The 24511-nt window shown below is 57.4% G+C and overlaps 1 protein-coding gene across 4 annotated transcripts in view; it reads left to right on the top strand.

The window, feature by feature from the left end:
• Positions 1-18937: 18937 nt before the first annotated feature.
• The window catches only part of ZFAND2A (zinc finger AN1-type containing 2A), a 123856-nt gene continuing 118282 nt past the window's right edge, over positions 18938-24511 (top strand). For all 4 annotated transcript variants that reach the window (XR_014306337.1, XM_082714069.1, XM_082714070.1 and 1 more), the window contains exon 1: positions 18938-18956. The gene's annotated coding sequence lies outside the window, so the exon portion shown is untranslated. The remainder of the gene's footprint in view (positions 18957-24511) is intronic.

The following is a 24511-nucleotide window of genomic DNA, read 5'->3' as shown; positions in this document are numbered from 1 at the left end:
GACATTTCAGCTGCTTCCAATTTTTTTTTGTCATTAAAAATAATGTTGCAATGAATATCTTTGGGCCTCACGCTCTTGCCATATTTTGGATAATTTCCTTAGAAGAGCATCCCAGAGGTGGCATTATTGGGTCAAAAGCACTGAGCATTTCCACGGTGCTTACTTCACACTGCCAAATTACTTTCTAGGGCTGGCTTGGCTTCCAGCACCCTCTGGCAATGGCCACCCCCCGCCCAGTTTACTGTGTCTCTGGGGATTTGTGGTTTCAAGGACTTGTCTGCTAAGCAGCAAGAGCAGCCCTAGGATGTTAGGATCTAACCCCAACATGGGCCCATCAAACACCATCCATCCTACTTTGGCTCTGACTATGCGGCCTGGATCAAACAGTGAACAAGGTGGTCACAGGCCTGAAGTTTATGGTGGAGTTGGGGAGGGGGCATTCAGGGTCCTTGGGATAAGTCAGGAGATGGGGTCTCAGAGGACATCTGTGTGTCAACAGTTTCTGGCTTTATGTCTGCAGCCCCCTCCAAAGCTCATCTACAGCCAGTGGCTCCGCATCTCCACCTGAATGTGTGTTGGATAACCTGGGCTCCCAAGGACCAGCTGATGCTTGGCTCAGGTCCTAATGCTTCCCCTGCCTGTGTTCTTGCCCCCATGCCCCCATGCCCCATCCACCTGGTTGCTCAGGCCAAAACCCTGGAAGCTGCCCCTGAGCAAGGCCTGCTGGCTCTACCTGCTTCTCCCATCACCCCAGCCTAAGCTGCTGACCTCCTGCACCTGGATGCCCCTAGCAGCCATTCACCCCCCACCAGTTGGTATCCTTGCTTCTGGATGTCTTCTTCTTGCAGCTATTGGTAAACATTTGAATCGAGGCATTCCTATGACTGACATCCCCCAACATTTCCCACTGAACTCAGAAGACAGTCCCCACTTCTCACCACTGGCCCTCGATGGCCTCACCCACAAGGCTTCATGCCCTCTCCCCTCTGCTCAGGACCTCCAGCTGCTTTGGCCTTCTGTTTGCTCTTTGAATATATGGCTCCTTACAGCCTCCCATCCTTTACCCATACTGTTCCTCTGCCTGTGATGTCCCCCAAACCCCATGTGACTGTCTCTGCTTCATCTTTCCAGTGTCAACTTGAATGACACCTCTCTGAGGAATCTTCCCTAACCACCTGAATCAATGTCCTCTTCCCCTGATATCCTATCATTACCTAGTTCCTCCCTTCATGTATAATTCATAGATTTCTTTTCCTGTTTGCTTGCTTTTCTCCCCCATTGGCATATGAGCTCCAGAGGTCAAGGGGCTTTGTCTGTTTTGCCCATTACTAAACAATGAACCAGCACAATGCCATGCATTTAAGTTGCTCAGTAAATGGTGGATGAAGGGAGGGAGGGATAGATGGAAAGATAAATGGATGGGTGGATGGGTAGTTGGATAGATGGGGATAGACGGATGGATGGAAATGGGTGGATGGATGGATGGATGGATGGAAATGGGTGGATGGATGGATGGATGGATGGATGAGTGGATGGATGGATGGATGGATGAATGGATGGATGGATAGATGGATGGATGGATGAGTGGATGGATGGATGGATGGATGGATGGATGGATGGATGGATGAGTGGATGGATGGATGGATGGATGAGTGGATGGATGGATGGATGGATGGATGGATGGATGGATGGATAGATGGATGGGTGGATGAGTGGATGGATGGATGAGTGGATGGATGGATGAGTGGATGGATGGATGGATGGATGGGTGGGTGAGTGGATAGATGGATGGATGGATGGATGGATGAGTGGATGGATGGATGGATGGATGGATGGATGGATGGATGGATGAGTGGATGGATGGATGGATGGATGGATGGATGGATGGATGGATGAGTGGATGGATGGATGAGTGGATGGATGGATGGATGAGTGGATGGCTGGCTGGCTGGCTGGATGGATGGATAGATGGATGGATGGATGAGTGGATGGATGGATGAGTGGATGGATGGATGGATGGATGGATGGATGGATGGATAGATGGATGGATGAGTGGATGGATGGATAGATGGATGGGTGGATGAGTGGATGGGTGGATGGGTAGTGGGGAGAGGCGGGAGGATGGGGATGGGTTAATGGGTGAGTGGGTGGGTGGGTGGATGTGGATGGGTGGATGGGCAGATGGGGATGCGTGGATGGATGAATGGATGGGAAGGTGAATGAAATTAGAGCTTGTATAAAAAACTGAAAGGAACTAAAGAGGAGAAGGAAATTAGGAGTGTGTCACCCCAGGAGTGAAGGAAGATTTTGTTCCAAGAAGGAGACTAGAACATGGTGCCTACCTGTCAGGCCTGGTTGGTGTCTGATGCCTCTGAAGGAGATAGACAGGGATTGGTTTGCCCAGAGTCCCACCCAGGGGTTGGAGCTCAGCCTCTTATTTTGGAATTGTTTTATTTTTTAATTTTTATTTTGAGATAATTTCAGACTTGCAAAAATGTTGCAAAATAGTGCACCATTTTCTAGTCTACTCTCAGCCAGCTTCTTTCCCCATGTCACATCTTATAGAACCAGTGGTGTATGTGTAAGCCAGCTCTCAGAAAAGGCCCTGCTTGGTGCCTTTCACTGATCCCACCATAGCCAATTTCAATAATTTCCAACTGGCTTGCAAAATTTCTGAATATGTAACATCGGCTCTTGCAAGACCGTACGAGCTCACTCTGGCACACCACGGTCTAAAGAATAAACACTGATTCTGATGTTCTCCGTTGTCCTCCTGACGTCCATGTCCTGTCCTGGGCCTCATGCTGCACACATAGCAGCCCTGTTTCCTTTGTCTCCCTCATTCTGGGGCACTTCAGTCTTTGTCTTTCGAGATACGGACATCTTCCCCAGTGCAGAACACTCCTTGTGACTGGGTGTGACCTTGGCAGAAACATCACAGCAGTGTCGCTGGGGTCCACCCAGGGCCCCATGTCAGGAGAACTTGGGTGTCTGCCCCATCATGGGAGATGCTAACCTGACCACTTGGGGATGACTGTTGGGTTTTTCCAATTTAAAATTACTATTTTTCTCTTTGTAATGAAAGTACCATCAGCCTTAAGGAGTTGGCCCCCTGACCCACAGGGACAAGGCCCAAGGACAGGAGTAGAGGGACACCAGCAAGACGCAGAAGGACACGCACGGCGGGGTTGGGGGAGGACCCACGCACATGAGGTCCTGGAGTCGTCAGACTCACAGACAGAGAGAGTAGATGCCAGGGCCGGGGCTGAGGGAGTGGGCGGGGGTCCGTGCACCATGGGAACAGGGTCTCCATGTGGGGGATGAAATGTTCTGGAGCCGGATGGGGGAATGGCTACACAACAGCATGGATGCTCTTGGTGCCCCTGAACTGGAAGCTGAGAAACATTAAAGTGGTCAATTTTATGTCACATATGTTCTACCCCCTGAACCAGGGAAGACAAATTGAATTCACAGGCAGGTGCGGGAGACAGTGTGCTTCCTTGTGTGTTAGACCTCCAGCCAGCAAAGCCAGCACCCATCACTGGCTAAGACATGCAGCCTGCATCCCAGGGTGTCTTCAGGCCACCTTGAGTCCTGCAAAGATGCGACTGGGGATGGCGACATAGGAGGCAGCCCAGTAAAGCGCCACAAAAACGGCGGCCATCCGTGTAGGTTCCCAGTGCCAGACGCTCTCCACCCCCCAGCAGATGGACAGCGGGCTCCAAGTTCCTGCTGCCTTGCTGGGATCATACGGCGCCCCACGGGGAGGGGTTCAAAAAAAGCCGGGCCCCCGTGTCCTTGGTAGGTCGGCTGCTCTGGCCTTGGCCTGGGGCCCAGACTCAGGCCAGTATTTCCAAAGAAGCCATAGAGATCCTCTGGCCTGAAGGAGGAGGAAAGAGGGAGCAGAGGGACCTCAGGATGGTGACCCCATGGGCTCCCTCCTCACCCCCATGGGCCCTGCTCCATCCGGGATCTGGCCCCATCTGAGGGGCTGCCCAAGGCCTCAGGGCCCCACCAGGCAAACACACACCACTCTGGTGGACTGTTCGCCCAGTGTGTCCATGGTGGTTGGCCCAGCCCAGCCCAGCCTGAAACCTCCCTCTTGTCCAAACTTCCCAGAAAGTGTTCTTAGAACCCCTCCAGTGTCCTCTAGTCCCTCCTGCCATGTTCAGGACAATGGCCTGGACAGATAGACAGATGGGCAAGTGGGCCTTCTCTCTTCCACCCCGAGTCTTTGAGCACTGCCTGAGTCCTCCAGAGCGCTGCCTCGGTTCTCCCAGACCTTCACATCAACCCTGTGGCCATCCATCAGGCCCTGATGAAGCCGGTCCTGAAGGCGGAGCTGGCAGCCAGGTGACGAAAGGCCCCTAACGTCCCCAGCGGGGCCTGGAGGGGAAATGCCATCTATGACAAGCCTAACAAGCACAATGTACCTTGTATGTTCATCTGGACCCAGCCTGGGCCTCGGGTCCCAGCTCACCCGTCTCCTCACTGCCCCCAGGTAAGGGACAAGACGGCTCAGCCTGCAAATCCAGACGGGAAACTGAGGCCCAGAGGGGCAAAGCCACTTCCCCAGTGAGTTGGTGGCAGAGGTGAACAGCCCAGCTCTATATCCTGCCCGGAGTCCTCCCCCTGGGTGGCTGGGGCCATGCTGGGGTGTGTCCCCCGAGGAATGATTGGAGAGACCCCCAGAATCCGGACCTGGAAGGTCTGAGGGTGCCCAGACATGGAGCCCACCTTACAGACAGACGGGGAGCTCCAGCTCAGAGTGGGCGGAGGACACGGGCCCCCAGCACTCTCCCCCCAGGCAGGGCCTCGCCGCTGCAGCTGGGTCACACGTGCTCAGACGGCCCGGCGACTCGAAATATCAGTTGTCAGTGGTCAGGGGGCTGGCGGGCCCAGGGGCAGGCTGGGTCATCCATTTGTTCGTGAGAACTTCCCATGGCTGGCCTTCTCACCTGCCTCTGTTGCCCTCCCTCATACCCCTGCACCTGACCCCACCGCACCCGCCCCCCAGCTAGCCAGAAACCTTATCCATCCAGCCTGGGGAGCTGCCTCCTGGCCATGGGGGATGGGCTTGCAGCAGGTCGATGTTCATGGGCCCCCAGCAGAGGGGCCCAGGCTGGGAGCAGGAGGCTGGCCTGTGTCCTGGCTCTGTGTGACCTTGAAAGGCCCCCGATCCTGGTTCTCCCTTCTGAAAAACAAGGATGTGACCCCATGGTCTGCCGTTCAGGCAAGCACCTGCAGGCTGCCTGGAGTTTGAGTTCTAGAGGGGTCACTCTTTAACTGAGATCCCAGACAAATTTCCCCGAGCCTTGGTTTCCCCATCTACTAAAACAGGACAAGGAGTCCTTTCCTGGGTCTCGATGGAGACACGAGATACTGGTTTGCAAATGTCCAGGGCCTGGCCTCTGCCCACAACCCCCACTGGGTGCGGAGTTCCTGTCCTGCACAGGGGCCTCTGACCTGGATTTCCTGCCAGCCTCCCCAGCCCCCATCTCCATGCCAACGTGTCACCTGACCTGCACAGTGCTCCCCGCAGCCCCTCCCCACAGCACCCCCCTTCTCTGTTCTGAGGCCTCCCACCCACCTGCTGAGCTCACATGAAACCCACCGTGTGTTTTTTTTTGAGGAGGGTTGCTAATCTGCTGGAACAGGGGCCTCTCAACCAGCCAGGGGGGGCTGCTAGTTCTCAGAGCAGCCGGAGTCAGGGGTCAAGAAGGTGAGGACAGGGAGGGTGCTGGGACCCTGCAGGGGCTGGGAGCAGGGGTCTGGGGGGCCCCTGACCCCTGGGCTCTGCCTGTGTGTGCCCAGCACTCTGCATGGTGCTACCAGGCACTCCATCCCCTGGGGGATCCTCAACACCTCCGGGCTCTGTGTTGAGCTCTGTCTGCCTCCAGCTGGCCTTGCATTCTTCCTGGGACAGTCAGCTCAGCACCTGGCCCAGCAGTCTGTCCTCATCACCCTCCATAGGAGCCAGCTAAGGGGTCTTGCACTCAGGGGCAGACATCTAGCAAGGTTTTCCACCTGCCTGGCCAGGGGACCCCCTCCACTCCACAATTTCTTGGCCCCTGTGGCCTCCACACCCCACATCCACGGACCTGAGTGGAAGGTCCAGCGCTGCCTAGAGAAGCTCAGGGTGAATCTGTGGCATTTGTGTCTAAATCTGGGCTGCGCAGGGGGCTTACCCGCCAAACTCCTTCCCTCCTACTGAGGCCCCTGCTAGATATGCCACCCAAGGGGCAGTATCTGGGCTGCAGCGGTGAAGGTTCCATAGCCCCCCAGAGAGCTGAGGTGTCCAGGGCATCAGGCCACATGAGCAGTGAAGACAGGGGGAGGATGGGGCCCCGTGCCATTGGGGGCAGGGTCCTGACTGCCAACACACCTGGGGACCTGGCTCAAGCCAGGACAAAGGCACATGCAGGAGAAGCAGCTGGGTCCCTGGGTAGAAGTCCAGCCCCATGCTGTCCCACTGCAGGGCCTTGAGCACCCCCAAACTCCGGTTTCCTCATCTGTGCAACGGAGCTGGTGAGCTTCCTAGGCTGATGGGACGGATGAGAGAGGTCACACCGTGGAAAGCTCTTTACAGACTGTGGAGTGCAGAACATGTGTGGTTAGGGCTCCTGCCTGGGAAAGCGAGGTGCTCCCCTCCTGCACAGCTGCCCAGACCCCTTGCATGTTCCGGCCACTGCTGCCTGGGTCAGCTCCCTCATGGCCAGAGCTCCTCCGAAGCTCCCCAGGCTGGCGTCCCAGGGCTCCTCTGGCTTTCACTGTTCTCACTGACCTGCCTGGTGGCCAGGACATTCCCACAGCTGGACTCCCACCCGTCCTGGGGGGCTGGCCCTATGCTGGGCCACAGGCCCCAGCACAGATGGAGGAGGCAGGCAGGTACAGACAGAGCACCTCCTATACAGTCTTATAACCACCATGACACAGGGACGGTCAGCAGCCCGTGCAGGCTGGAGGAGAGAGTTCTTCACCTGACCGAGGGGCAGAGGGATCAGAGCAGCCTTCCTGGAGGAGGTGGTCTCTGAGCTGAGTTCCGGAGAAGTAGAGGGCACGGGCCGTCATCGGGTCCTGGGTGCTACAAGGAAAAGGACCCTGCCATCCCTGACTCAGGGCCCAGCCGCCCCACTCCCATTCAGACACTCTGCCTGCACATAGCCCTGTTGTCCTGCTTGCAGAAGACATGTCCCCTGGTTGGATCAGATTGGACTGATCATAGACTGGGCTCACTGAACAACACAGGACAGGCATTCCCACTGGCCATGTACTTGGAGCTCAGTTTTCCTATCAATGCAGGTGGTGGGGAACCACCCAAGCTCTCGGGTAGACCATTAGAATTCTACAGGCGCAGATGGGGTGCCAGCCCAAGACAGGGTACTCCCCACCCTCACCCCCAGGGCGCTCCTGCCCCGGCACCCTCATCTCAGCCTCTCCCACAGCAAGCACACCCACACTCACTTGGCCCAGCCAAGGGGCCGTCTCCAGGACCAGGCTTCTCTGCCCAAGATTCTTGGGATCCTGGGTCCCAGAACTCGGTCTGGCCCAAGGGCCTCACCTAGGAACGCCGCTGGAGGCTTGGAAGGCAGCCTGCGACCAGCCGTGAACTTTGTGGACCCCTGAAGCTCAGTTTCCTCCTCTGTGGAATGGGACAAGAATAGCACCAGGCTCCCCAAGCTGTGGCAGCAAGCATTGTGTACCCATATACGACCTGAAAACCACCTCCGGGCAGCCCATGTACCTACATCCTCCATACCCTCCCATGGCCCCCGTGACTCAACTTCCCTGTAGACACGCACCACCTTTGGCCTGACTTAGGGGGCCACCGGGGAGCAGAGAATGGGGTCCCAACCATACCAGCCGGGCACCTCCTTGCCTGTCCCCACAGCCTCCAGTGGGAGAGCTAAGGGCAGCCCTGGATGCACGGCCCCGGGGAGGCTGGTGATGCCCGCTGGGCGGAGGCGGCAGGCAGGGGGCCCTCCCCAGGCAGCCCCAGTCCCCTATGCTATTTCATGCCACGCCAGCTCATAGGTGTGTTCCCACAGCCCACGCCACCGCTGGGAGGTTTTGCATCAGCTTCCAGGGAGGACGACAATCTCACGATATGGAGAATGGGCTGGTGACGGCTAATTGATTTTACAGCGGTACCGAAGGACAGACAATGAAAGTGCCATCAATTTAATCCACTATTTAATGGCTCCAATTTAGCCTCTGTAAATGCTCACTAAACTAATTTCTCTGGGTTCAGCAATCTGAAAAGCTATCATATCTCTAATCTCCTTCAATATATTCATCTGGAAAAGGGAATTTAGCCAATTCTGATGTGCGGAGATGATCTGTTAGCACAGTGTAAATGTTTATAACACGGCAATCGAGTTCGTTTATAAGGATATGAAAAGTTTTATTGGGGAGGGCACTGGAGTGGAACCGGCGGATAATAGGCAGTTACCCAGCAGGCTCCGGGCGCCCGGGAGCGGGCAGGCATGCAGAAAAATACTCGGATTTGCTCTAATCCCAAATTGTGAGCTGAAGTTCGGCCCCATACACAATGCGCCTGGAACTTGGCTGCACAAAGGAGTCGGGCCGTCCCCCCAGACCCCGACTCTCCCGCCAGCCAGCACACCCCCACCACCCACACAAAGGCGGTGGGTGAGTGGGGACAGCGGGGGACTTGTGTCCCCACTTGGGGCTCCCCTTCCTACTTTCAGAGCCCAGGGCTGGTCCCGGTCTGCCTCTTCTCCTCCCTTCAGCCGAGGTGGCAGGCGGCAGAGCCTGAGGGTCCCTCCCCGGCAGTGCGGTCGGACGGGATTTATTAGAGAGAGAGAGATGGCCAGCTGTCCTCCATCTTTACTGAGCACAGAGCAGGAGGAAGCAAGCTTAAATTACCAAGCAGGACTTAGGTTCACCACAGAGTTTCCTCCCCGGGAGGGGTCAGGAGGCCTGTCCCCCTGGGAAGCACCACCTCCAGCTGACCTTTCCCAGTACAGGGCACTGGGCAAAGGCAGCCAGAGGAAGCCGGTCCCCCAAGCGCTGGCTGGCCAGGAGCCCACGTGCCACCGTCTGGGACCCTGGGACCTGGGAGCCGAGCATGCGCCCCAAGGATGGCCGCCCTGGTCCCGAGCGCGCTTGGTGCGTCTTGTTTATTTTTGTTTCCCAGCGGTGTGGTTGAGGCTCGATTATTCAGTGCTAACGAGCCAGCCCGACCCACACATTAAGTGTGGTTTTGGGGCATTGTTGTTTTTCTCATATCCATCCTGTTTTTAAAGAAAACACTCCCCACAGCAGCACATAAATCAGGGGCTGGGAGTCTGGAGAAATGCCACCGGCCTCCTGCAAATTTAAGAGTGACCAGGCGACTTGCGGGCAGCAGAGGGGCATGGTGCTGGGAGAGACAGCAGGAGGCAGGATGCTGTGTGGGCAGCTGCCCCTGGACCTAGACACGGCCAGTCCTGACAGTGTTGCCCAGAGAAGCCTGAGGCCTGGGGACCCAGGTGGCCCATCTAGGGCCCAGCCCCTCCCCAGGGCCAGGCTGATGAGGACAGAAATCAATTGGCCACACAGCCGTGACAGCCTCCTCTGTCCCTCCCTCAAGATGGCGGGGCCCCCGGAGGGCAGGGGCCACATCTGGTCCTGGGGGCCCAGTTCCCCAATTGGGAGCTCCTGGCAAGCTGGGTACGTGGGCAGATGGACGCCCACACATCTGCTCTTGCAGAGTGCACTGGTCAGAGCAGGCCACCTGGGCTGTTGTCCTGGGCAGCCAGTCGGAGTCTGGGCCCCCCGGTGCCCCTCTGCCAGGTCGGAGGTGTGGCGAGCAGGGAGGAGAAGGTGCTGATACACACGGCTGCTCACAGCTGGGCACCTAGTGGACGTGACCCCAGGCACCTCCTCAAGATCTACCCAGGGGACACCCAGCTGGAGCTGGGCCTCGGAAGAAAGCCCCACCTGGGGGCATCCGTGCTGCTGACCCTCCCCCCTGCCCAGGGCCCACGTGGCCATCCAGGTGAGGGCAGCCCTACTGGCCCCTCCAGCCTCACCTGTTGGACTCAAGATCCTTGGCCGAGGCTGACCGGGGGACGGGGAGGGCTAGCGAACTGCAGGGACAGGGCTGCTGCAGATGAAAGAGACGTGCTCCAGCCCACCCCCATAAGGGCCTCAAGCCCTAGGCACGGGGCGCAGGCAAGGCCATTCCCTCTCGTTTTCAACAGCCCTGGCTGGGGCCGCACCCCAGGGGAAGTTGTCCCCTTCCAGCCCACACCCTCTCAGCTGCCTGCCTGCACAGAGCTGCCTCCCAATGGAGGGAGGCAGGGTCTACAGCTGTCCAGGCACACTCTGACCCCTGCCATCCCCAAGTGAAACATGGGTCCACCTAACATTCCTACAGACACTAGCACACACTCAGCCCGCTAGTCAGATATATGTCACACCCGTACCCACACACCAATACCTACACACACCAACACACACACCCCTATGCCCATCTGCCCACACACCCACACCTACACTTGCTCACACTGACACCTATACCACCACACAGACCTGAAATGCAGGCTGTGTAGCTCTGGGTGCTGAGTGAGACTGCTGTGCTGGGTGGATTTCCCCAAATAAAAGCTCTGATATCAACCACTCTCCTCATAGGTCTTGAAGGTCAGAAGCTCAGATTTGGATCAGAGCTCCCTGTGAATCAGGTGTGAGACTCTATGCAGCTCCCTTCCCCTGGGCAACCCTTTCTACACCAGTGGATTTCCAGGCCCAGCAAAGACTCTCATTCCACATTCTACAGCCAGAGAGGGAGGGAATACAATGAAGGAGCTCATTCTCACTACAGTGTAAATGACTACCAAAGGCCCTCTCCTGTGAAGAGGTTTGACTGGGAGGGAGGGGCAAAAGGAGGACACTGGGTCCCCTGGCCCACGGCTGGGGTCTCTGGATAGGGAAAAAGTCTCCAGGGCTGCCTTGTAGGTGACTGTCTCAGGTGTGAAGGGATCAGGACCAAGGCCAGGTGAGGCCAGGAACTGGCCAGCACTGGCTGGTCTACCTGAAGGCTCCTTTTCTGTTTGGAGATGATTCTTCTCTGAGTTCTGCCTCATCTGAGTTTCATGACGATTTCTGAGTGCAGGACAAATTTGGCAGCCCCAGCCAGCTCCTTCCACCCTGGGGAGAACAGTGCCCACCACTGCAGAGAGCACCGAGGGTCCAGCCGGTCCACACCAGGTCCAGCAGAGCATCTGGTGGAACTCAGCTGCCCAGCACCCGGACAGTGATGTTGCACACGCAGGTTTATGATGGCAAGGAACATTCTTCCCACTGTAAATTATATTTAACATTCCACAGAACTTTATTGCATTTTGTGTTTGGGTTTATGAAAAAATCTGTATTTAACTTCAAGCCCTAGTAAACATCTTTGCTTATGTTGTTATGCGATTCCTTATTTGAGTATTTCGATTTAATTTCACAGTCCATATACCTTAAAGTTTTGGCTTTTCCCCCTCCCTTCCCCACTCGCTCACAGATGCCCTGTCTGGCATTGCCCCTCCTAAGGTAGCTCTTTGGTGGGGCCCAGAGAGGCCTGGCTCGGCCCTGTCCACGGATCCCGCTGTCCCAGGGTCTGGACCATGAGGCAACCCACTGCCCCCAGGCAGAATGTCTGGATGCCTCGTTGGCATCCGGACATTTGGCAGGAGAAGGAACCTCAGAAAGAATAAGGAGGAAGCCAGGAGGCTGGGTTTGGTCCATGCCTGACCCTGACTCCCTGTGACTATTTCCACAGCCTTGGAGGGGAGGGACAAGCTGGAGGACATGCTTCCGCAGGACCTGCCAGCCCCAGCTCTTAGGGTCTCAGCCATGCTGGTGGGGGAGGGGGAGGCAGGGAGAGGGGGCCCAGGGTTGCTGGGCTGCCCAGGACCAGCACCTCTAGAGGACAACTCCCATCGGCCAGTGTCCTTCCCTCCCCCACCTGCCCAGGAGGCTTCCAGCTGGCTCTCGATAAGTGGCCACGGACAGGTTCTGTCCCTCTTCGGACCCCTGCCTGCACTAGGTGAGGAAGGAGTGGGCCATCTTTGGGGCAGCTTTGAGGAGGCCCGTCCCTCACCCCAGCCATCCATTCCAAGTCTCAAGGGACGGGTGGGGACTTTTCTGGAAGACGTTAAGAGGTACGACCAGCTTACATTGTCTGCTCTCTGCCTGAACATGACAATCTAGTCGTGGGCCTTCTGTGGTTCGAAGACCCTGGTTAAGGTAAAGACACACATGGCCACTTGTCCATGCTGCTCTGGCAAAGAGCACCCTGGGCAGAGGACCTCCCAGGACAGTGGCCACAGCAGCGGAGCAGCTTGCCCCTTCCTGTGGATCCTGAGGCCACGAGCTGCCACGAAGTCTCCATGTGGCTCTCCAGGAGGGAAGGAGGCAAGTGGGGGCCCTGGGTGTCCCCAGGGTTCATACTTGAGGGTTGGAGCTGTCTATTCACTTGCCACAGCTCACCCTTCCCCACCTGCCATGGTTCTTCCCCGTGGACCTCCCAAGAGTCCCCTTGGAACCTGCTCTGGTGTGTCCCTGACATAGGCTCTGGCTCAGGCTCACAGGTGGCCCCAATTCTCCCTCCATCTTTCGAGACTTAGATTAAGAAAGCCAGAGGCCCTGGGTCCAGCCAACCCTGACCAGGTGTCCCCCACTGGGCTGTGCAGGTAGGTAAGCCTCCTGTGCCCTCCTGGTGCCCAGGCTCTGCTCAAGGACCATTCTCCAAATGCGTGAAGGGAAGAATGTCAGCAGGAGGGGTGGAGGGCCAGGAAGCCCAGCTCCGGTGAAGTCTGGGCCCCAACAGCCCCAAATTGCAAAGAATAAGCAACTTTCTACTGCTGACAGCACTAACCAACCCCGCCGTGCTTTCTTAGACGGGACCACAGACTCCTTCCCAACACGGCGCCCCAGGAAGCCGTCCTCCCTCAGGAATGGCAGAAGAAATGGAAAATCTTTGCTGGCTCTGGACTCAACAGTCACTGCACAGGTCCTACCAAGGTGTCCCTGCAGGCAGCCCCAGTGACTCACTGCCCATCATCAGCAACATTGCATGTTCCTCCTGTCGAAGCACCCTGGGTGCCCCCCCCCCGACAGACCCCACATCCAGCCGAGTGGGAGGAGGGAGGAGGAGGTGGATACCCACAACGCTCCCCAACACCAGCCTCCCTGGGGATGCTCTGGCCCACACTGCACTTCAGTCCCATCATTCCCCAAAAGATTTGGAACCCTCAGTAAGACAGACATGACACTTAATCAAGAGAATATGGAGAGAAGCTGGAGGTCAGGGGAGCATTGAAAAGTGTACACCATGGGTAAAACAGGCTGTGATTGGGCACCTGGGGGGCTCAGTGGTTAAGCATCTGCCTTTGGCTCAGGTTATGATCCCAGGGTCCTGGGATCGAGCCCTGTGTCAGGCTCCCTACTCAGCAGGAAGCCTGCTTCCCCCTCTCCCAATCCCACTGCTTATATTCCCTCTCTCAGTCTCTTCTCTCCATCCAATAAATAAATCAAATCTTTAAAAAAAAAAAAAAAGGCTCTGATTAGAGTCTGAGCTTCCTATGGGCCAAGGCAAAAAGAGTAACACTACACTACAGCACTGTCTCAGTAACACCTGTGAGAGGGAAAACTAACTAAGCCAGGCCTCCAGGAAGATCGTGGCTTTCCCATTCAGGAGGCCGGAGAAGCTTCTAGCCCTCGGTCTACAAAATGGATATCCTGAGACGCTCAGGTGGCCTCTGGAGGCTGCACGGTGCCGGGAAGGGGATGTGAGCCCAACCCAGGAACATTTATTCTGTGGTCTCAGTTTCCCCATCCAGGAACGAGGCAGGGCTTCCTGCCGTGTGTGTCTGTGGGAGGCCCTGGCAAGGTGCCCGGCTTCCCCAGCTGCAGGAGGCTGGCTGTGCAGCCCTGGACCGGGAAGGCTGCCGCTCGCCTGCCGTGAAGCATGATCACTGCGCGTGTAACTCAGCATCATTGTTTCATCAGTCACAAAATCCAAATGGAAAAACAGAGACATAAATACTCTCGCCCAGGGAGCTGCTGGACCGTGCATGGGCCCAGAGGAGGTAAGTGTGGGTGCCGCTCAGAGGTGAGAATTGCAGGCCCCTGGGACCAGCACGCGGCCCACCTGGGTCAGAGGCTGAGTCTGGGCTGGGTGGGGCACCAGGCAGATAACAAGGAGGTGGCCTGGCCACGAGCAGCCATCCCCGCAGGAGAAAGCCTGGAGGGGTAGCGGGGGGACGCCATGGGGCCTCTGCTCTGTCTTCACAGACTCGCTCACTCCCCAGGTGGCCGGGGGAAAATCCATGGTCTGAAAAACCAATTCGGATTTCATGGCCAGCCAGGGCGCAGGCTGTCCCCGCCAGACAAAGGGGTGGGCAGTCCCCAGGGTGGGGGGAGGCCCGAGGCAGAGGCACTGTGGCCAACGATGATGCCTGGCAAAGGGGGCTCCAGGGATGTGTGGGGGCAACGTCCTGAAGGAGGGGCCCCGGCATTCTGGCCCTGGGACCCTGGGCAACCCCCACCAGCTTCCTGCTGTCCTCAGTTTCCCTGCCTGCCGGACAGCAGTCACGACCCCAGTGTCTGGCTGGCGTGATGGGAACAGGCACCTCCAGCTGTGCAAACTGTAAGGTGGGGGGAGGAGGCCTGCACAAGCTGCTCGTGGTAACCGTGACGACGACTCGGCAGTGAAAGGCAGCCGGCTGTTCCTGGACCGGGGCTGTGTGTTTGTGGCTGTTGTGTGACACCCACACCCCGCCAGACTTGTTTTCAAACGGCATTTTGTTAGCCAGCGCGAATGCGTTCCCGCGCGCGGCAGCCTCTCCTCTCCTTGCCTGCCAACCTCAGGGGTGGCACGGCGGCTTCCAAAATCTCATTACCGCCACCGCTCCCCGTCCTCCGTGGCTCCCTCCTCGGCTGCCCCCCTCTCTCCTTTTGGAGGATAAATTTCTGTAGCAGCCAATTACAGCCGTTTGATGTGCGTAATGATGAAGCCGTGGAAATTGGAATTGACACCTCGGAGGATCACGGAGGGGGGAACCACAACGTGCACGGATCCGGCGTTTCCTCCAACGTTCCTCCCATTGACAAGGACTGCTGGGGCCGGGGGCCGGGGCGCGGCCGCGGGCGGGGGCTCGGGGCAGCCCTGCGTCTGCTCCTAAGCACCGATCAATTACAGCGCAGACAAGCCAGTGTCACATGTGATTCACAATGTCAATTTCATGCTCGTGGTAACCATTTAAGAAAGAGCCGGGCTGGTTTTACATTTGATAAGAAATCAGCAGCGTTTGTGTTTGTAAAAAGACGGATCACAGAGTGTGACAGGTCCCAGAGATTGCCAGCCAGCGTCGACGGCCCGTCTGGAGTCTGTCAGGGACCCGCAAGTATTTATTTCAAATGGGTTCCCCCCCGCCGCCCCCCTCAAGCCGGGACGTGAAAATAAACTGTCAGTCTCTATTTACAGCTGTACAAGCTGGAAATACAGAGGATTTTAGGTTAAATTGTCAGTTAACAGAATTCAAAATAGAAAAAAGAAATGGGCCTCACAGCTTTTATTGCACACTTTGATAGGGAAAGTCATTTCTGCATTTGGAGGGTGGAAGGAGATGGCAGAGGCAGGCCAGGCAGGGCCTGACGACCCCAGGCAGAGGACTGTGTCATATTAGGCAGAATTAAAGCAATATTAAGACTAATTAAATGAAGATGGGACCCTAATGGAGCTGTGTCCTGGGCCTCACCCCGCTCCGTGCCAATAGCACAGAGCGAGTGTCTTTAGGAGCTGAGGCACAGCTAACCTGGCCAGGATGCCATCCTTGGGTGCCCTTGGCTTCTGCCAAAGAGCTGGGAGCTGCTGGGGGCTGCTGGGGGCTGCCACCCACCCTCAGATGTCCAGGACTCAAGTCTGGACAGGAGCCTGTGGGCTCTGCCCTGACGCACAAGAGAAGAGCCCCTGCTTTGCCTACTCTGCCCCTGGTGGGTGTGGGGCATCCTGCCAGATGTCCAAGGTGTGCAGGGACAGGCGGGCTTCCCCTCAGCTCGGGCGCACAGAGGCTCATGGAGGGCTCTGTATGACCCACTCCTTGCACACAGGAAGGACACCCGGGGCCGTACACATGGAACCCATGGTCCAGGATGGGGTCTGCGGAACCTGCCTCACAATGGCCCTATTCACTTGCCGGAGCCATGACTGGTTGGATGTGGGTGTGGGGGGACCTGGCAAGGCCCTGGCAGTGGGACAGGGAGGCAGGCTTCCCTTGGCATCTCCAGGGCAACCAGCGGACAAGCCGTCTGGCTTCTCTGGTTTCTAGGCACCCAGGGTCTGTGGTGAGAGCCTGGCGGGCGGGGGCTGCAGGCCCCAGGAGGCTGACAGAGAGCTAGCTGCTCCAGGGCATGGGTGGGCAGGGGGTGCTGGAGAGGAAGGAACACAGGACCTGGAGAGGGACCTGGCTTGGGGCCTCAATGTCCTTATCTGTAAAATGGGGATGAGACTAAGGATCAAAGGAACTCTTGTCCATGCCTCACAGACCCTCGGTGCTGAGAAGATGGGCCTCCAACTCGCTGTGACCCTGAGCCCTTCCTCAGGCCTCCGCCTGCCCAAGGAAGGGGGTGAGTCTTGGACTGTGGATGGCAGGGGCTTGATCCCATCTTTCCGCTGGCAGGAGGCCCCCTCCCCAGCCCTTGCTGGGAGTCAGATGGCTTCACCCTGGAGAGAGCGTCTTTCAGGGTCCTCAGGGTGGGGGGAGCCCTGAGAACTCAGTGTAGCCCATGTCAATGGCTCGTGGACCCCACTGCCATATGAGGTCCCCAGGAGAGCCCCGCACAGACCAGCCCATGTTCCCGAGGAGTCTTTCTGTCTGGACAGTGTGGGTTTCCCTCAGCAGTGGGGGCCTGTACTGCCCCAGGCACCATGGGTACCCTGCCCACTGGGGTAGGGGGTGTTGGATACACAGAGACACCCCCAACCTGGCTCCTTGGGAGCACCAGATGTCCAACTGGGGCCATGGGCCATCCCCCAGTCCGTTTGGCCCAGCGGCCACGAGTGTCCCACAGAACCCCCATGTGCCCAGCACAGTCGAATGCACAGTTGTCCTGGCATTGTACAGGCCGCTCCTCATGCGGGGGCGGAAACCACAGGAGGTGGGGGCATCCGGAGAGAGACAAGTCACACCAGATGGGAAGCAGAGTCTGAGTGCCACGTCCCAGCCACGTGGCGTCCCCCAAGGCTGGCTGGGCAGGCAGCCCACCACACTCTGCCACCAGTGAGGGAAGGGAATGGGGCAGGCCTCACTCTGAACAGACCCACCACTCCGCCCCACACACATGCACAGCTCTCTACAGTTGCAAACACATCCTGCATCCCTGGCTTGTCACAAGATGTCCAATGTGTCTTCATGCCCATTAGGCAGACAAGTAAGCTGAGGCTGGGTCACAAATTTGTCTCCTGCCCAGATGGCCTGGCTCACTAGCCCCCTGCCCCATCCCCCAGTGGTCCTGTGGGCAGGGCTGGGGGACAGCCTTGCTCAGACAGCCTGGGGTGCCCACAGCTCTGGCACAGGCCCCACCAGCCCGCGGCTCCCCTCACCCATTGGCCGAGATGGCTGGGTCTGCGGCTGCTCTTCTCAGCAGTCTGGAGCCCAGCCAGCCAACCCCTCCTCCTCCATGACGTCCCCCTGACAGCGCCCAGGGCCTCCCCAGCGATCTGAAAGGGCGGCTGACGCGCCCCAGCCGTGCCACAGCCCCACGTCCCCGCCACACATGGCCAGCTGGGAGCTCACATGGACTTTCGGTTGTACTGAACGTTACGCTTCAAGTTTACACTGAAGTGATGTCGTGCGTGTCTCCCCTCCACACTGCAGCGCTGCTGGCGGGAAGCCCCGAGGAGGGGTGCCCGGCTGGCCCTTGCCATCAGAGCGCGCGTGCGCATCACAGGTCCACACAGAAAGGATGTGGATGGCCTCCCCCGTGCTCCGTGTTGATGATGTGTTGAAGCAAAAGCAGGTTTGATGTCCTGAGTTAAATAGGATACAGCACTGAAATTAATGCTACCTGTTTCCTTTCACTTTTTTTTTTTTTTTTTTAACACAGCCGCTAGAACATTAACCACCCAAATGGGGCTCCCGAGGCACTTCTCCCAGACAGCACAATCTCCCCTCAGCTGTGGGATAGCAGAGGTCCCTGCCACCCTCCCTCCGCAGGTGGTTAGCCATGGCCACCCTGCCTCTGTCTCTCCATCTCTCTGGGTCTCTGTCTCCCTCCCTTCTCCCAAGATCCCCACTCCATTCTGCCCTCTCCCTGACCCTGAGAACACCCAAGCTCTTCCTTCCTTCCTTCCCTCCTTCCTTTGCACCTGCTGTCCTCTCTGCCTGAGCACCACCCCCCCTAAGATGTTCTCTCTCTGCTCAATATCACCCACGAGAAATGTCCCCACCTCCCCACGGCCCTTCCCATGCGTGGGCCTCCCCATGGGGTGAGGTCCCTGTTACTCCTGTTCACTGCTGTGTCTGCTGTCCTGGATCCTTGGGATGGTACTAGGCCTGGGATAGGACTCCCCCCACCACCACCCAGGAGTCCCACAGGTGTGACAGAGCCTCTCCTGGGGATGGAGAGACGCGGGAGGGGGTCTGGAAGCAAGTCAGCCGAGCTAGGATCACAGAGGGATCTGGGGAGGGACCCAAGGAGGGATGAGGGATGCGGGATGTGGCATGGGTTCCAGGGTGGGAGGCAGGAAGGGGGCAATGCCAGAGACACCCCCCACCCCAGCTACCAGCAGAGATGTGAACCACAAGCCACAGCCAGGCCTGCCAACAATGCTGCCTCCTGGGTCCACTCCAGACACCCCGTCCTTTCCAGAGGTGGCAGGAAGACCCCACCCCCTGAGCTGCTGCCGGCGGGACCCCACCTTCGAGAAGCCTGAGCGGCCCCGGGGGGGCAGGTAGGGGCCCGTGCTCAGGCTTTATTGAGTCAATGCAGCTCATCGATTTGTTAAGAGCTTCTGCACTTCCCTCGATGGGCCGGAACCCTGGGCAAGAGGGCCTTTCCTCAACACCATAAATTTCCATCTTGGCCTCTCGGCAGCCTATAAACAAGTGTCCACCCAAGTGTGGGGGCCGGGAGCGGTATACTAAATGGTCCCATGGCCCCTCTGGGTCAGGCCCGCCGGTGCCACCGCTGAGGAAACCGCCCCCCCCCGAAACAAACCTACACCCCGCAGGCCCCCGGTCAGAGCTTCAGCATCAGTCCAGGGATGGCAGGATCCCAGAAGAGAACTGACCGTGTCACTCCCTGACCCGACAGAGCTGGACCCCAAAGCTGCAGGGAGAGCCCCCTACCTCTCAGCCTTCCAAACATACCACACCCAGACACCCTGACTCTGAGCTTTTGTACCTGCTGTCTCTTTGCCCCGCTTGTCACCTGGACCACCATATCGAAGACTCAGCCCAGGCGACCCTCCCACGAGGCCTCTCCTGGGCTGTGCCCCCACCCTACCCTGACCCCCACCTCATGGTGCACAGTCTCAACCTGTTTGCGGGTCCAATGCCCCAGAGAGGGAAGAGGCTCCTGGGGGGGTGGACAGAGGATGGGCGGCATCTGAAGCCCCCTCCCCATGCTAGCTTGGGGCCTGGGAGACACATGGCCAGACCTACAGCTTTCTTGCTCATCAGAGGAGGGCCTCATTGGTTCTCTGCCCACAGGGAGCCTGGGCTGCCCTAGGACCCTTCCCAGCCATGATCCTTCCATGACCAAGACATGGAGGCCTGGAGCAAGTAGGGGCCTCACCCTAGGCCCTGCACCTCAGCCCAGGGACCCTCTGCCTAGAGGCAGTTCCCTGCTCAGTCAGTGGAGGGCAGCCCTGAAGAAGGGGTCTGCCTCTGAGCGGGCAGGGGGACAGGACTACACCCAACCTTGCCACACTGGACACAATCACACAGCTAGCAGGCTGCTTAAGGATCTTCCACAAACATCAAGTGTGGAGATGAGATGGGAGGGCGGCCAAGCCAGGTCCCTGCTCCCACCCCACCACCAGCGGCCTCCAGGCTGCGCAAGCAGCTCCGAGCTCCAAGGCCAAGCCTTGGACAACCCTCAGCCCAGCCTGAGGATGGCACTTATCACCCTCCAATAAGAGGGTCCTTGGTGTTTCTGCTGCTTTGGGCCCATAGAAGGAGCTCCTGGGGCTTCCAGCCCACTTCTCACGCAACAGCCAGTCCTGAGGACATCCCAGATTCCCCAGGCCTGGGGTCTCAGGGCCCAGCCTGCCCTGAGAGGCCCCCAACCCTTCACAGAGCCCTGGCCCCTCAATGCACTGAGGATAAGACCAAAGTCCCCCATGGGCAAAGGACCCATCTGCAACGTGACCCAGGGGCCCCCACCTATACCTCCTGATGCCCCTCAACCCAAGGCAGCCCCTGGGAGGGGAGGGTGTTCGGCGACTTGTTAGTGTGCCTCGGTGAGGGAGAGACGGCCAGTTGAGGTCTCAAGTAAGTGAAGAGCTGGAGGCAGAAACATCACTTTCTTTTTCATAATTTTATTTTTTATATTTAAATTTTTAGTCCAATAATTGAAGAGAGATATTCAAACAAAAGCCTCATGAGGGCGCCTGGGTGGCTCAGTTGGCTCAGTCACCTATTCTTGATTTGGGAGCAAGTGCTGACCTCAGGGTCATGAGATGGAGCCCGGTGTTGGGCTCTGCGCCCAGCGGAGAGTCAGCTTGGGATTTTCTCTCTCTCTCTGCCCCTCCCCCAGCTCATGCTCTCGCTTGCTCTCTCTAAAAATTTAAAAAAAAAAAAAATCCAAAAACCCATATTATGTCCCCAGCAGCTCTCTCAACAATAGCCAGAATTTGATGGCTGCAGCCCAGGTGTCCAGGACAGGCGGATGAGGAACTGGCATCCACACGGAGGGACATTACTTGGCACCAGCACCCCTCGCAGCACGATGGGCTGTGGGCACGTCGCACCGAGAAAGCCCCTCACGAAAGACCGTGAGCCACATCCAGACCCGGTGGCTCTCGGTGGTTGGAGGGGACCAGCGGGTGCTCGGGGCTGGGGGAAAGGTACGCTAGGGCCAGCCACAGGTGAGGGGACTAAATCCACAGAATCCACACTCTAAAATGGCTGCCACGGTGGCTTTTCTGTCACGTGGACATCACCTCAGTTTAAACAAACACACAAACTAAAGCCAACGTTAATCCAGTTGGAGGTGGCTCTGAAGTGGGAGTGAGACAAGGACCCAGCCCTGTGTTTCTAAGTCTGGGTTCACATCTGCTAGATCGGCAGCCTCCAAAAGGAAACACGGGCACCCAAGGAAGAGATCACTAACTTCGTGGTAACCACGACAAAAAGTAAGAAGGTGACAGTCATTTAAATAATTTATTTTATTTAACTTGATGCACCAAAAATACAATAATTCCAACCACGGCCTCGACATAAAAAGATTGATAAAATCACTCATGCTCTTACTCGTACTAAGTTGGGGAGGTACTTTATGCTTCCTTCACACTGGCCACGTCTGGAACATACGACCATGGGTGGCCAGTGGCCGTCGTAACAGGTGGTTCTACACTGTCCCCTGTCAGCTCCGACGTCACTTGGCAGGCTTTCTTCCTTCTGACTCATATGAGTATCAGGAGGGGTACCCCACCACCCTCCCTTTCTCCATCTTCTGGGGAATTCCAGAACCTCGTGTTCATCCTCCAGGATCCTGACCACGTCAGCAGGCTGAGGCTGGGGGCTCCAAGGAGCAAAGCAGGCAGCAAAGGTGTGGTTTGAGCACTGAGGGGCAGTCTCGCCCCTTCCCCACGGAGGGCCACAGCACCTGTCCCGGCTAGCAGCTCAGGTCACCCTCGGGTCTGGCTCAGTGCCCCAGAAACAGCCTCATCATCCTGCAGGCTCCAGGCCCTAGGTGTCAGGTACACCCTGCTGGCCGAGCCCTCCCAGGGTCCCAGAGCCCTCCCAGAGTCCTAGAATCCTGCAGCCCCAGGCCCTAGGTGTCAGGGACACCCTGCTGGCCGAGCCCTCCCAGGGTCCCAGAGCCCTCCCAGAGTCCTAGAATCCTGCAGCCCCAGGCCCTAGGTATCAGGGACACCCTGCTGGCTGAGCCCTCCTCCTGTCCCCACCTGCAGCTTCTCCCAGGGGCAGGGATGGAACCAGGCTGTGAGTCCTGCCCTCCCACCCACCATTTCCTCTGTTCCCAGGTGTCACCATCTCTCACTTCACTAACATCCGTGGATTACCTCTGCTATCTGGGGTCCCACATGAGCACGACATGGTCCAAAGACTGAACAAGGGGTCCATGCCAAATTATCTGTGTGGGGGCAGACTAGGGAGTTGGGGGAGAAAGAGAAGTCAGAGAAGGAGAAGAGCTGAAGCTGAGATCTGACAGGGTTAGAAGTGCCGGCGGATGCCAAGCATAGCATGTGCAAAGGCCCAGGGGCACAAACAGCTTCATGTACTCAAGAGGCTAGCGGGTGGATATGAGTAGGATGCAGGAGGAGGAGGAGTCAACAGGATTGACCAGCCCTGGATGTCCTGAAGACGTTCAGCTGGGAGCGGCAGGATCAGACCTGTATCCTTACAGTCCTGTAGCTTCTGATTTTAATTCATGTAACATAAGAGTCACCACTTCAAAGTGAACACTTCGGTGGCTCTTAGTACAGTTAGAGTGTTGGGCATCTCCCCACACCCTCCAGTTTCAAACATTTTCCTCTCCCCGAAAAAAGCCCCAGTGCCCACTGGCCATTGCCACGCCTCTCCCCACCCCTGCCCCACAGTCTGCTTCCTGTCTTTGTGCATTTGCCTGCCCTGGACATTCTGTACAGACAGAATCATACAACACATGCCCTTTCGTGTCTGAATCTTTCACTGAGCATGTTTGCTACAGCTTTTTATTTTTAACTTTTTCTTTTGGAAGAATTTCAAACTGAAAAGGGAATTGCAAGAATCCCACAAGGAAACCCAGATAGGCTTTGACCAGAAGGTCCCTTACCTCAAGAGTGTCCCTCACAGCCAAGGACCCAGTTACCCAGGGCCACGGGCTGCAGCTGGCTGCTAGGACACATCACCGCATGGGTCTCCCCTCGACCACCATAGCTCAGCCTCTTGGGAAGGTGGCAGGCCCATCATTTTACAGAAACATCCCTCCAGTTGGTTTGGGGACTTGTCCTCACAATCACACCATGGTGTGTGTTTTTGGAAGGAACATCTCAGGGTGATGCTCTGTCCTTGGAGCTCTGTCCTTGTGCTTCGGGGCACACGGGGTCTAACTCAGCTTTGGCGAGGCTCTCATGGCGCCTGCAGCTTTCCCACCGTAAAGCCTCTTTCTCCATGCACACCCTGCTCCCCGACTATGGAAAACCTCACTTCTCACCCGACATCACCTGTTCGTTCTAACATCCATCCTTGATTCCTGCCGGAACCAATGACACTATGATGGCTGACAAACGGTGGTTCTGAAACCCTAGCTTTCCCTCCTCCCTGTGTGTTTATTAACTTATTTATCTGCATGGCTCTGGACCCATGGTGGCTATTTCTTGCATGGGTTATAACCTTGTTAAGTATCTGGTGTCGGACTGTCCCCGTGTGGCCGGCGGACTCCCCCTTGAGCTGGCTCCCGATCCTCTTTCCCAGCCCTAGCCTGGGCCTCAGCCATACCGTGTCCCTTCGCTCAGAGGGTGGTGGGCATGAGGCGTGCCCATTGCTGCAGAGATGCTGCTGTCTCCTGGCTCCCTCAAGGGTGACATGCAGAATGGGGACATCTTACACACTGACACCCATGGGCACGGCCTTGCATCCTAATCTACCTTCATGAGACAGAAACCAGTTCTGACTGCAAATGCAGAGCCTGTAGCAGCTTCCTGGGGCCGTTCTGCGTCCCCCTTCTCTGACTATGGGGAACCTGGGCATAGGAGCCTTCCTGCCAGGAGCAGGAGGGAGGGGAGGACCTGCGTCTGTATTTCTAGAACTCACCTGGCAGCTCTGTGAACAATGGATGGGAGGGCAGGGGGCAGGAGAAGTTTCCAGAGATGAGCACTCACGGCACCTGAGGACGTGCACCAGAACTGCTCTCACACCCACTACAGTCCCGAGCCAGAAACAGTGGCGGGGCAAGTCGAGCACCGGGGAATAGTACGCAGCAGTGCAGAGGGCCTGACTCTGAGGGGCAGCAGAAACATCCAGACACAAACAGAACACTGTGCAAAGCACAGGACGTTCAGAAGCAGGGCAGGACTGACCCAAGATGCTGGGGTCGGAGGAGCGGCCAAAGCATGGTGAGGGCGCTGGGACCTCCTGGCCCTGATCTGGGAGCTCTGCAGGTGAACACATGTGTAAATGTCTCTACATTTGGGGACTTTCTGCAGGGACCTCAGTGCAAATGGTAACCAGAGTCAAGCGGGAAACCGGGGTCTCCGGGGTCCCTCTCAGCCCTGGCACTCTGCGTCTGCATCGCAGTCCCATCTGCCAAAAGGGCCCACGGTCCACTCCTGAAGCCCAGGGCCCCCTTC

This window comes from Mustela nivalis (genome assembly GCF_964662115.1).
Source record: "Mustela nivalis genome assembly, chromosome: 19".
NCBI lineage: Eukaryota > Metazoa > Chordata > Mammalia > Carnivora > Mustelidae > Mustela > Mustela nivalis.
The sequence above is the reverse complement of the archived record's forward strand: the minus strand, read 5'-3'. Positions and strand labels throughout refer to the sequence as shown.